At 38.3% G+C, this 8,884-nt stretch overlaps 1 non-coding gene across 1 annotated transcript; it reads right to left on the bottom strand.

Moving 5' to 3' along the window:
• Nucleotides 1–4,606: 4,606 nt before the first annotated feature.
• Nucleotides 4,607–4,731, bottom strand: LOC123391978. Its single transcript, XR_006606652.1, has one exon. It is a non-coding gene; the product is annotated as a U6atac minor spliceosomal RNA (small nuclear RNA).
• Between the last annotated feature and the right edge of the window lie 4,153 nt (nucleotides 4,732–8,884).

Genomic DNA, 8,884 nt, shown 5'->3' with positions numbered 1-8,884 from the left:
TCAAATTTCCCTCAAATGATCTCCCCTCTGGGAAAATCCGGATCTCGGATTTTCTTCCTCCTTACCCTGCCTATGAGGAGGGTTTTCTCAAATCACCAGGAAGATGTGCATGGATTTTTGTTGTATATCTACACTACAGAGCACCAAACTGAAAGAAGTGTATCAGCTAATGTGGGTGCCCCCCTGGTGCCATGGTTGCACCAGGTGTGTAGACAAGTGAGGGAAAGTCACTCAGCCTTTAGCAGTTCAATGCTACTTGGGTGTCCTTAGTTTCTTCTAATAAATGAATTGCATAGTTCTTTAGTTTTCCAGGAGTAACTGGAATCTTCTTCCTACCCCTTATCTCCCTCCTTCAACCCCCATCTTGACATATTTAGCATCAGGTATGGATCCATAACAGCTATCATAGTATATGCAAGGTATGGACTTCCCCACTGTGGTGACTACGTCACTATTACCACATCAAGACGGTTCTGTTTGGCATCTTCATTCCATGGGATGCACAGTCCCGCAGGAGACTCCTCAGCCCTTTCCTTTACTTTTCCACTCAAAGGGATTCACAGCATCAGCAAGCTGGGGAGGAGATTTGAATGTGTGGGGGTGAAAAATGAAGTGGGGAAGATGGACCCTTCCAAGTGGTCCTGTCCTGAGACATTAGACTTCTCACCTCTAAATAGTGATGTCCCTTGTTTGCAACTGCTTGCTGAGCCATGATAGATTATTTGTTTATAAACTGATCAAAGATACTGCATAGAAAAGACTACTAGTTAATAAAACATTGCTTTTGTATTTCTCCAACATACTTTTTCCTTATTCGTGGGAAAAGGATAATGCTAAAATCTTGAATCTCAGGAGGAAGACCACAAAGACCTTTAATACTATAGCCACTGAAACAGCAAATCTCGACAGGAAAATGTTGACTATTAACTATCTGGTTCCTCATGTCTGAGCCATGTACTCACTGAGTATTGACTCCTTAGAGTGAGAGTTTCTATCCTTTCTGGTTTCTTTCCATGGTTTCTCTGTTCCAGGAATCCAGTGGATTTTACAGTTTATGGGTTTTCATAAGGTAAGGAAGCAGGAAGAGTGAGCCTTGAGGGTTCAGTGCAGTGTAAGCAAAGGCAGATGTCGAGACAAAAACCTGGTAAGAACCACACTCTGAAAGGGCTCTGCATTAGGGACAGGGTAGGTACATCACATACTGAGTTGTATTTACTAGGCAATTAACATCTTTTGTGTATAGACATTGTACTGTGTTCAAGCATTGTAGTTATTAGAGCTGGGCATTGGATCACCAAGGGTTTGTTTTGTCTTAAATAACCATGTATGGGTCCTACCTATACCTAATCAGTTTCTTTAGGGATAGAGTCTACGGATCGCAGATCTAGATAGAAACAAAACACACAGACACACACACACACACACACACACACACACACACACACACTTTCCATAGTTGATTCTATGCTTATCCCTGTTTATAAGCTTTTCAACCATGGTGTCCAAGTAGAAAATTCACAGGGCTTGTTCTTGATGTTAAGAGCCTAGTAGCAGAGACTTGTATCTCAACAAATAGAATAAGTGAGTCATCTCAACTGGTTTAGAATGTTCATGAAGGATGTGTTTAAATTTGTCCCCATTCTTGCAGTCATGTAAACAAAGAAAATGCTCTAATTTTCTTTTCTAAAACTTCTTTGGTTTGGTGTCAAACTATATTAGCCTCTTAGTATTTGGAAATTTTCTCTCTGTATATATTTTTTAACCTATTAGATAATAAAATAATGAAGTTTTCCTTGCTGGTTAGAGTCATTTAGGGTGGATGTTTTAGCATTTTTTTTATTGAGGTAAATTTGGTTACTATTTTGGAAGAGTTTGTTTCAACTTTCTACTGTTTGGGGTGGTTCTGGTAATTGTTATTTTTCTAGAAAAGCAGCCATTTTGTTTTCTATTTATTTTTGTCATTCAGACAACAGATAGAAACTCTTTCCTACTAAACGTACTAAACAGAAACTCTGTCCTAGGAGTTATGTTTCTTCTTTCCTAGTATTCATTTTCTTCCACTAAGTCTAGCTAAAGCTTTGTCAATTTTCTAAAGATAAAGGTTTTGAATTTATTTGCTTTTATTTACTCTCACATCAAGTCTTCTATTAGATGAATTTCTGCTTTTATCTGGTTTTACTCCATCTGTTTTCATTTGGTTTATTATGTTCTGTTTCAGCTTTTGTAGATGAACGTTTTTACTTAAATCTTTACAAAAAAACCCAAAAAACAAAAAACCTTGAGTATGACTATATGATACCTCTAAGGACCATTTTTAAATATCTGCTTCCTACCAGTTGTATCATTGGATCTTTAGATATCATTCATTTATAAGAATATTCTTTCTGGGGCGCCTGGGTGGCTCAGTGGGTTGAGCCTCTGCCTTCGGCTCAGATCATTCTCGGGGTCCAGGGATTGAGCCCTGTGTCAGGCTCTCTGCTCAGCGGGGGGCCTGCTTCTCCCTCTCTCTCTGCGGGACTCTCTGCCTACTTGTGATCTCTGTCAAATAAATGAATAAAATCTTTAAAAAAAGAACATTCTTTCCAACTTGATTTTCTTTGTATCATGTGAATTATTTTAAGTTTTCAAATTTAAGACACTCGTCTTATCATTGATTTCTATTCGAAATCCATTGTTGTCAGAGATCCTTTGTGATCTTATACCTAGACAAGCTTTCTTTATTTTCCATGAGTTTTGAAACGTGTATTTATTGCTTATTGGGTACAGGGATATGTATGTCCAAGTGTGCTGCCAAATTTTCTTAAATTAAAGATGCTTAGTTAAAGTAGATTAAAAATCTATTACTAATTTTTTTCTTATATTTTCAAGACTAAACATATTCAAGAGCACGCAAGATCTTTTAATTCTTAAGAAAAAAAAATTGCAATAACAGTAAAAGGGATATATATATATATACCTAGATGCACCAGTTATTACTATTTTAATCCATATGTTTTTATGTGCATACTCTATGCCTGCAAATGTGTATACACACAATTTTTTCTGAACGATTTAAAGATAAATTACATCATGACCTTTTAACCTGAGTAGTATATATTTTTTTTAAAACAAAACCAAACCAGATATTTTCTTAAGTAACAAAGGAAGTTATTAGTTTCAATAAATTTAACATTGATAGAATACTTGAATGCACTACCCATATTCCATTTTTGTCAGTTGACCCAATGTCTCTGATTATCATTTTTCCCTGATAGCACAGAACCCAGTCTGAAGGCATGTATTACCTTTGGTTGACAGGTCTCTAATTTGTTCTATTTCTATAGTCTTTGTCATTTATGATACTGACATTTGTGAAGAATAAAATCTGTTCCCCCACCCTCAAACTCCCCTGTTTAATAGGCTGTTTCTCATTTGGGGTTTATACATTGTTTGCTCAAGATTGATTTATAAATTAAGCCTTCTCAGTTGGATAACTATCTAGGTGGCATGTCATTCTCAGGGTATAGCTTTGGAGGCATACTATGTGTGTCTGTCCCTCGTTAGTGATCTCAGTTTTACTCACCCAAAGTGTGGTCTTGCTTCTCCACTGAATATTTTATAAATAAATTTTTTTTACCTTCAACTAAGTACTTTAAGCCTGAATGAACAGGATAGACACCCATGCAAAATTTGTTTTGAATGTTGAGATTGATTGATAATGCCATACACATATTAAGAAGGGATGAACAAGATCTGTTACTGAAAGAAGTGTTCTTTGTTTTGAGAAATGAAGGCAGGTGTCCCAAGGTGGCCCAAATATGGATTGAGAGAGAATAGGGAAAGGAAGGGGATGCAGCCTGAATGAGGTTTTTTTATAGGTGGGCTGAGGCTTAATTGGCTTGAAACTCCTGCCAGCATCAAGCCTGCCAGCATCAAGCAAGGGAACACTGGCTTTCTTATCACCTTTCCCAGATACTGGCTAGAAAGGGAAAAGCTAGAGATGAGGCTTATAGCTTATTGACAAACATCAAATAATGAAGTCAAGCTCTTTAGTATGGAATCATGTCCTGATTCTTAGCATAATATCCCACATTAATGATGCTCGCATGAATCGGTCTATATTATAATCAAATAAAAATGCTGATTTTTCCAATCATCCTTCCCTACCCCATTGATCAGTCAGCCCTCAATATTTTACTATAAACAAGAGCTCTCCCTCCAGAACTGATCTTCTTTCTTATAATTAAATGGTAATGTCGTTACTTCAAAATAGAACTTTGGTTAAAACAACTCTATTTTTATAGTCACCTAAACATTTACTAAGAGTTAAAGATTTGTTCCCATTATAATTTTCTTTCTCAAATTTTTTATTTAAATGACCCAACATATAGTAAGCACATCATTGGTTTCAGATGTAGGGTTCAGTAACTGATCAGTTCCACATAACACGCACGGCTCTTCGCAGCACGTGTCCTCCTTTATGCCCATCACCCAGTTCCCCCACCCCTCACCGAACTCCTCTCCAGCAACCCTCTCTTTGTTTCCTAGTGTTAAGAGTCTCTCATGGTTTTTCTTCCTCTGGTGACTTCCCATTTAATTTTCTCCACTTCCCCTATGAACTTCTGTGCAAAGATGTTGATTCGATGCCATGAAGTAGGTGGCAATGCCTTAACTGTATGCATGCTGTCAGGACAAGAGCCTCTTCCATCCTTGTCACTAGGAGTGCTAACCTTTTCTCCTTTCATACAGCACATCATTGTCTAAATTTTATGCCTTCCCTTTGAGGTCACTTCTCTTTTAAGAGCTGTTTCAGCTTGGGTAAATTATTTTAGTCTTCATATGCCTGTAAATTCTTTATTTTGTTCTGTATTTTGAATGATTGAGCGACACTTCTTGATGGACTATTTTTCCTCAGCACTGCCCAGAATGGACATCTAATGTTGCTAATGAAAAATCTGTTTTCAGTTTAATTGTCATTCCTCTGAAAATAATTGGTTTTTGATCCTTGGTAATAGGAGTTGTTTTGTTTTTGTTTTGTTTTTCCTTAGAGATTATCATGTGTCTACATGTGGACTTACTGTTGTTTATTGTTCTCACCACTAGCAGTTCCCTACTAATCTGAACTGTGATTTTTCTTTCAATTGGCAGGGGAGGGAATCAGCTACTTTTATCCAAATGATGCTTTTTCATCTTTCCTTCTTTGTTACTTTGTTACTTCTATTGAATACGTGTTAGAACTCTCAATCTATCTTCCCTATCTCTTCTTGTTCTTTCATCCCCCTCTCTCCCTTTCCTATCTGTTTATTGTTGCCTCTATGGGTAGTGTTTGGGGTAAAATGATGTTTGTAGTAGAGAGATCTATATTCCCTTCGTTAATAATGGGAAGTTTTTTGTTGTTGGCTGTTTAACCCAATAGAAGTATGTCTCTTGATTTTATTGTTCTTGGACAGTGATGCACTGAAGATTTTATTGATGCTATGTCATTGACAAAGTTTCCAGGGTAGCCAACAACTTGAGTAGTAATATTTGTATTGCTTCTGTTTTTTGTGTTGGTTTCTTCCTTCCTTCCTTCCTTTCTCCCTCACTCCCTCCCTCCCTTCCTTTCTTTTAATATTTTATTTATTCCTTTGAGACAGAGAGATACAGAGAGAGAAAGAGCATGAGCAGGAGGAGAGGCAGACACAGGGAGAAGCAGACTCCCTGCTGAATCAGGAGCCAGATGTGGGGCTCAATCCCAGGACCCTGGGATCATGATCTGAGCCAAAAGCAGACACTTAACCATCTGAGCACCCAAAAGCAGACACTTAACCATCTGAGCCACCCAGGCACCCTGTGTTAGTTTTTCACTTTTACTCTCCTTAATACATTTTCTTCTTGCTCCTCCATAGTTTCATGGTTTGATTATTTCTTGAAAATATACCCAATGGGAAATTTTGTTCTGTGGGAAATATATATATAGTGGACACACTCCTTTTTGACCCTGAATGTTATTTTGGACTCTGATTTGGAGGATATATTTATCTGTGAAACTACTTGTTTTAGGTGCACCTAAATATCCAGTTAAATGACTGATGTGTCAATTATTTCTGGGTTTAGATTAATTAGAATTTCAAACTTGGTTCAAATAATGAATACAGTTCTGAGTTTAAGCCAGTAGTGTTTTTTGACACTATGAAAGGTGTTCTTCATTTTAACGACTATTGAAAAAACTTAAACCCTGGATATGAATAAAGACTCACAAAGAACTCTTCTACATATAATGAGCTCACATCAAGTGGTGTGTAGGTAGCACACAGAAAATACATCCATCTAGACACTTAGATTTTCTCTGTGAGGACAAGTGTTCAACTATTCTGATAGGAATAACAACTATTTCAGTCAATCACCCAGACCTTCAAAGTTTTCTGTGAAGTCTCTCTATTCATAGTGCTATCATTGAGTTGTTTTCATTCAATTAAGTGTTGTCTTTAATTTAACTAGTTCTATGCCTTTCCCTTAAGTTCTTTGTATGTAGACAGTCCATCAATGTTTTGACTTGTCAAGTCAGTCTATTTACATCTGTCATTGCAACTGTAGATGACAAGTATTTGCCCCATGTTGGTGGAAGAAAATGCAAATATATTGCCACCCTCTCGCCCCACCACCCCCTCCATTTTGCCATTTTTAAATCCAGTGTTCATTTCTGATTAGGATGTTAAGCAGTCTGTTCTAAACCAGATCTTTAGTCTTCTCCCTTGAAAGGTGTTCTTTTTTTAAACTTGCATTCAAGTTGCACCTGGCTTTGTTTACACAGTTATTCTTGCTTATGTTTGCCCAGGCCGGTAGCACTTCTCAAAGTGGTGAAGATGGCTTTTTCAGGGGCGGCTGAAGTCACAGTGGGGGAGCCAGAGACCACAGAGCACTCTGAAAGCAAGGCTTGATGGCAGGTGAAAATTTGATTCTGAGAGGTGTGATGGCAATTTTGAAGCCATAACGCATCGTCAGCTTCCCCCCAAGTGACCTGTGCACCTGCTCTCTCTCTATATATTTACATTTTCCCAGAATATCATGGTTTAAAAAAAAAAGAAAAGCAATACCATGGGTTCTGTCATCTTGAATTGAATTTCAGAAGTGGCTAGGGCAAGGATAACAAGGGTGATAAATGTGCAGAAAGAAAGCTAGCTGCTTTTTTTTCCCTCCCCCTAATAGATTTGCAGGATTTTCAGCTGGAAGGTGTTAAAGAGATCCATTGTTTGCTCTGGAGAGGTCTAATATCCAAACAGAATCTGGCTGAATTGTGCAGACTCACTGAAGTTTGTAGACTTTACCCTTTCCTTCTGAGAACAGGCTGATGAAGAATTGTTTTCCCTATGCCTAATAGTTCTTATGCAACCCCTTTGTTCTCATAATCCCCTCTTCCAGTATTGGTCTGAGGCGCAGCCCTTGAGGCTTCCACAAGCTGGAGACACTTGTGATTAGGTTATAGGTAAGGAAAACATGAAGTATGTATCTTGCTATAATATAGTCACAAGTAGTCATTATTACAATAATAGCAATCATTTGAGTTAAGTATGACTAAGATATTTACCTACCTTTACTCAATCCTCAGTATGACCTTACAGTTGTTAAGATCACTATCACCATATGTCCATTGAGAAAACTGCCTCTCTACCAGGTTCAGTAGTTGCCTAAGGTCCTGTTGCAAATCAGTGGTCATGCTCAGAATTCAAGCCATTGCACTCTAACTCCAGAGCTGGCCTTATTTTTGGCAAGCATTTACTTGATACTTGGTCCATTGGTATACTGAATCTATTTCATGTAAGACTTCTGAAGTGTGGATGTTGTAAATTGTAAATAGGATATACTTTGTTTTATTGGAAGTTTGAGAACCACAGGAGACCTCTGGGGTTGGAATTACTGATCATAAAACGTCAGAAATAAGCAAAAATACACATCTGTCACTAAGACTCTGGGCCCGTTTTTAAGAAACCTGTAGTTTAGTAGAGGAAAATGGACACTGACAAAGCAGTTACCAAAATAATTATGTGACTACTGTTGTTGTAAATATTATAAAGTAGATAGGGGCTGGTAGTACTTATACTGGAGAGCCTGATACTGCCTGCCTATATGTTTTCATGTTTTCCTCCAGGAAGAACCTGCCTCTCATTCTGGAAGCTAAAAATATACTTTGTTTCTCCCACTTCCTTTGCAGTTAGAAAAAGGACCTGTAACCAGTGCTGGCTTGTTGGAGCTAAGTCTGTGGTGATATTTCTGGGAAATAAACATTTTATATCTTAATACAGATAGATACACAGGGAAATGACTCTCCTTTATGTGAACATAGAGTGAGAACCGAAAGATGGTGAGAGCTTAGGAACCTGACTAGACTACTGAACACCTAAATCAACCCTGGAACTCTCTATCTCCAGATGGCCTGTTACATGAAGAAGTATGTATCTTTTCATTTAAACCACTTAAATCACAGTGTTCTCTTGCTTGCAGCTGAAAATGTCATAAATGTTAAGGAAGCTTCCCTGAGGAAGAGGCATTGGGCCTGGATTATAAAGGAAGAGCAGTTGTTGATGAAGTAAGGAAGACTCGAGAACAGTTTCAGGCAGAGGGTCTAGGAGGACACAGGGTCCTAAGCGGAAGTGGTTTGTCAGATTTGCAAAATGGAAAGTAGATGAGTATGGAATCCTCTGAAAAAGTAGGGTGTGGATGTGGCCCATCCTGAAGCTAAAGTGAGCACGTGCTAGACCACATAAGGAGCATAGGCCACAGCAAGGGGACTGAACTGGGTCCTAAGTGTGGGGAGTATTTCAGACACCGTAAGCACGAACACCATCTAGTCAGATCCACACAATGGCTCGGAGTAAGCAGGAATATTGGCGCACATGAAAGAAAGCAAGGACAGCGGCAGGGCAGA

This window comes from Mustela putorius, unplaced genomic scaffold, assembly GCF_011764305.1.
Source record: "Mustela putorius furo isolate JIRA1106 unplaced genomic scaffold, ASM1176430v1.1 tig00000407_pilon_pilon_pilon, whole genome shotgun sequence".
In the NCBI taxonomy this organism is placed as follows: Eukaryota; Metazoa; Chordata; class Mammalia; order Carnivora; family Mustelidae; genus Mustela; species Mustela putorius.
This window is presented reverse-complemented; position numbering and strand designations above follow the sequence as displayed.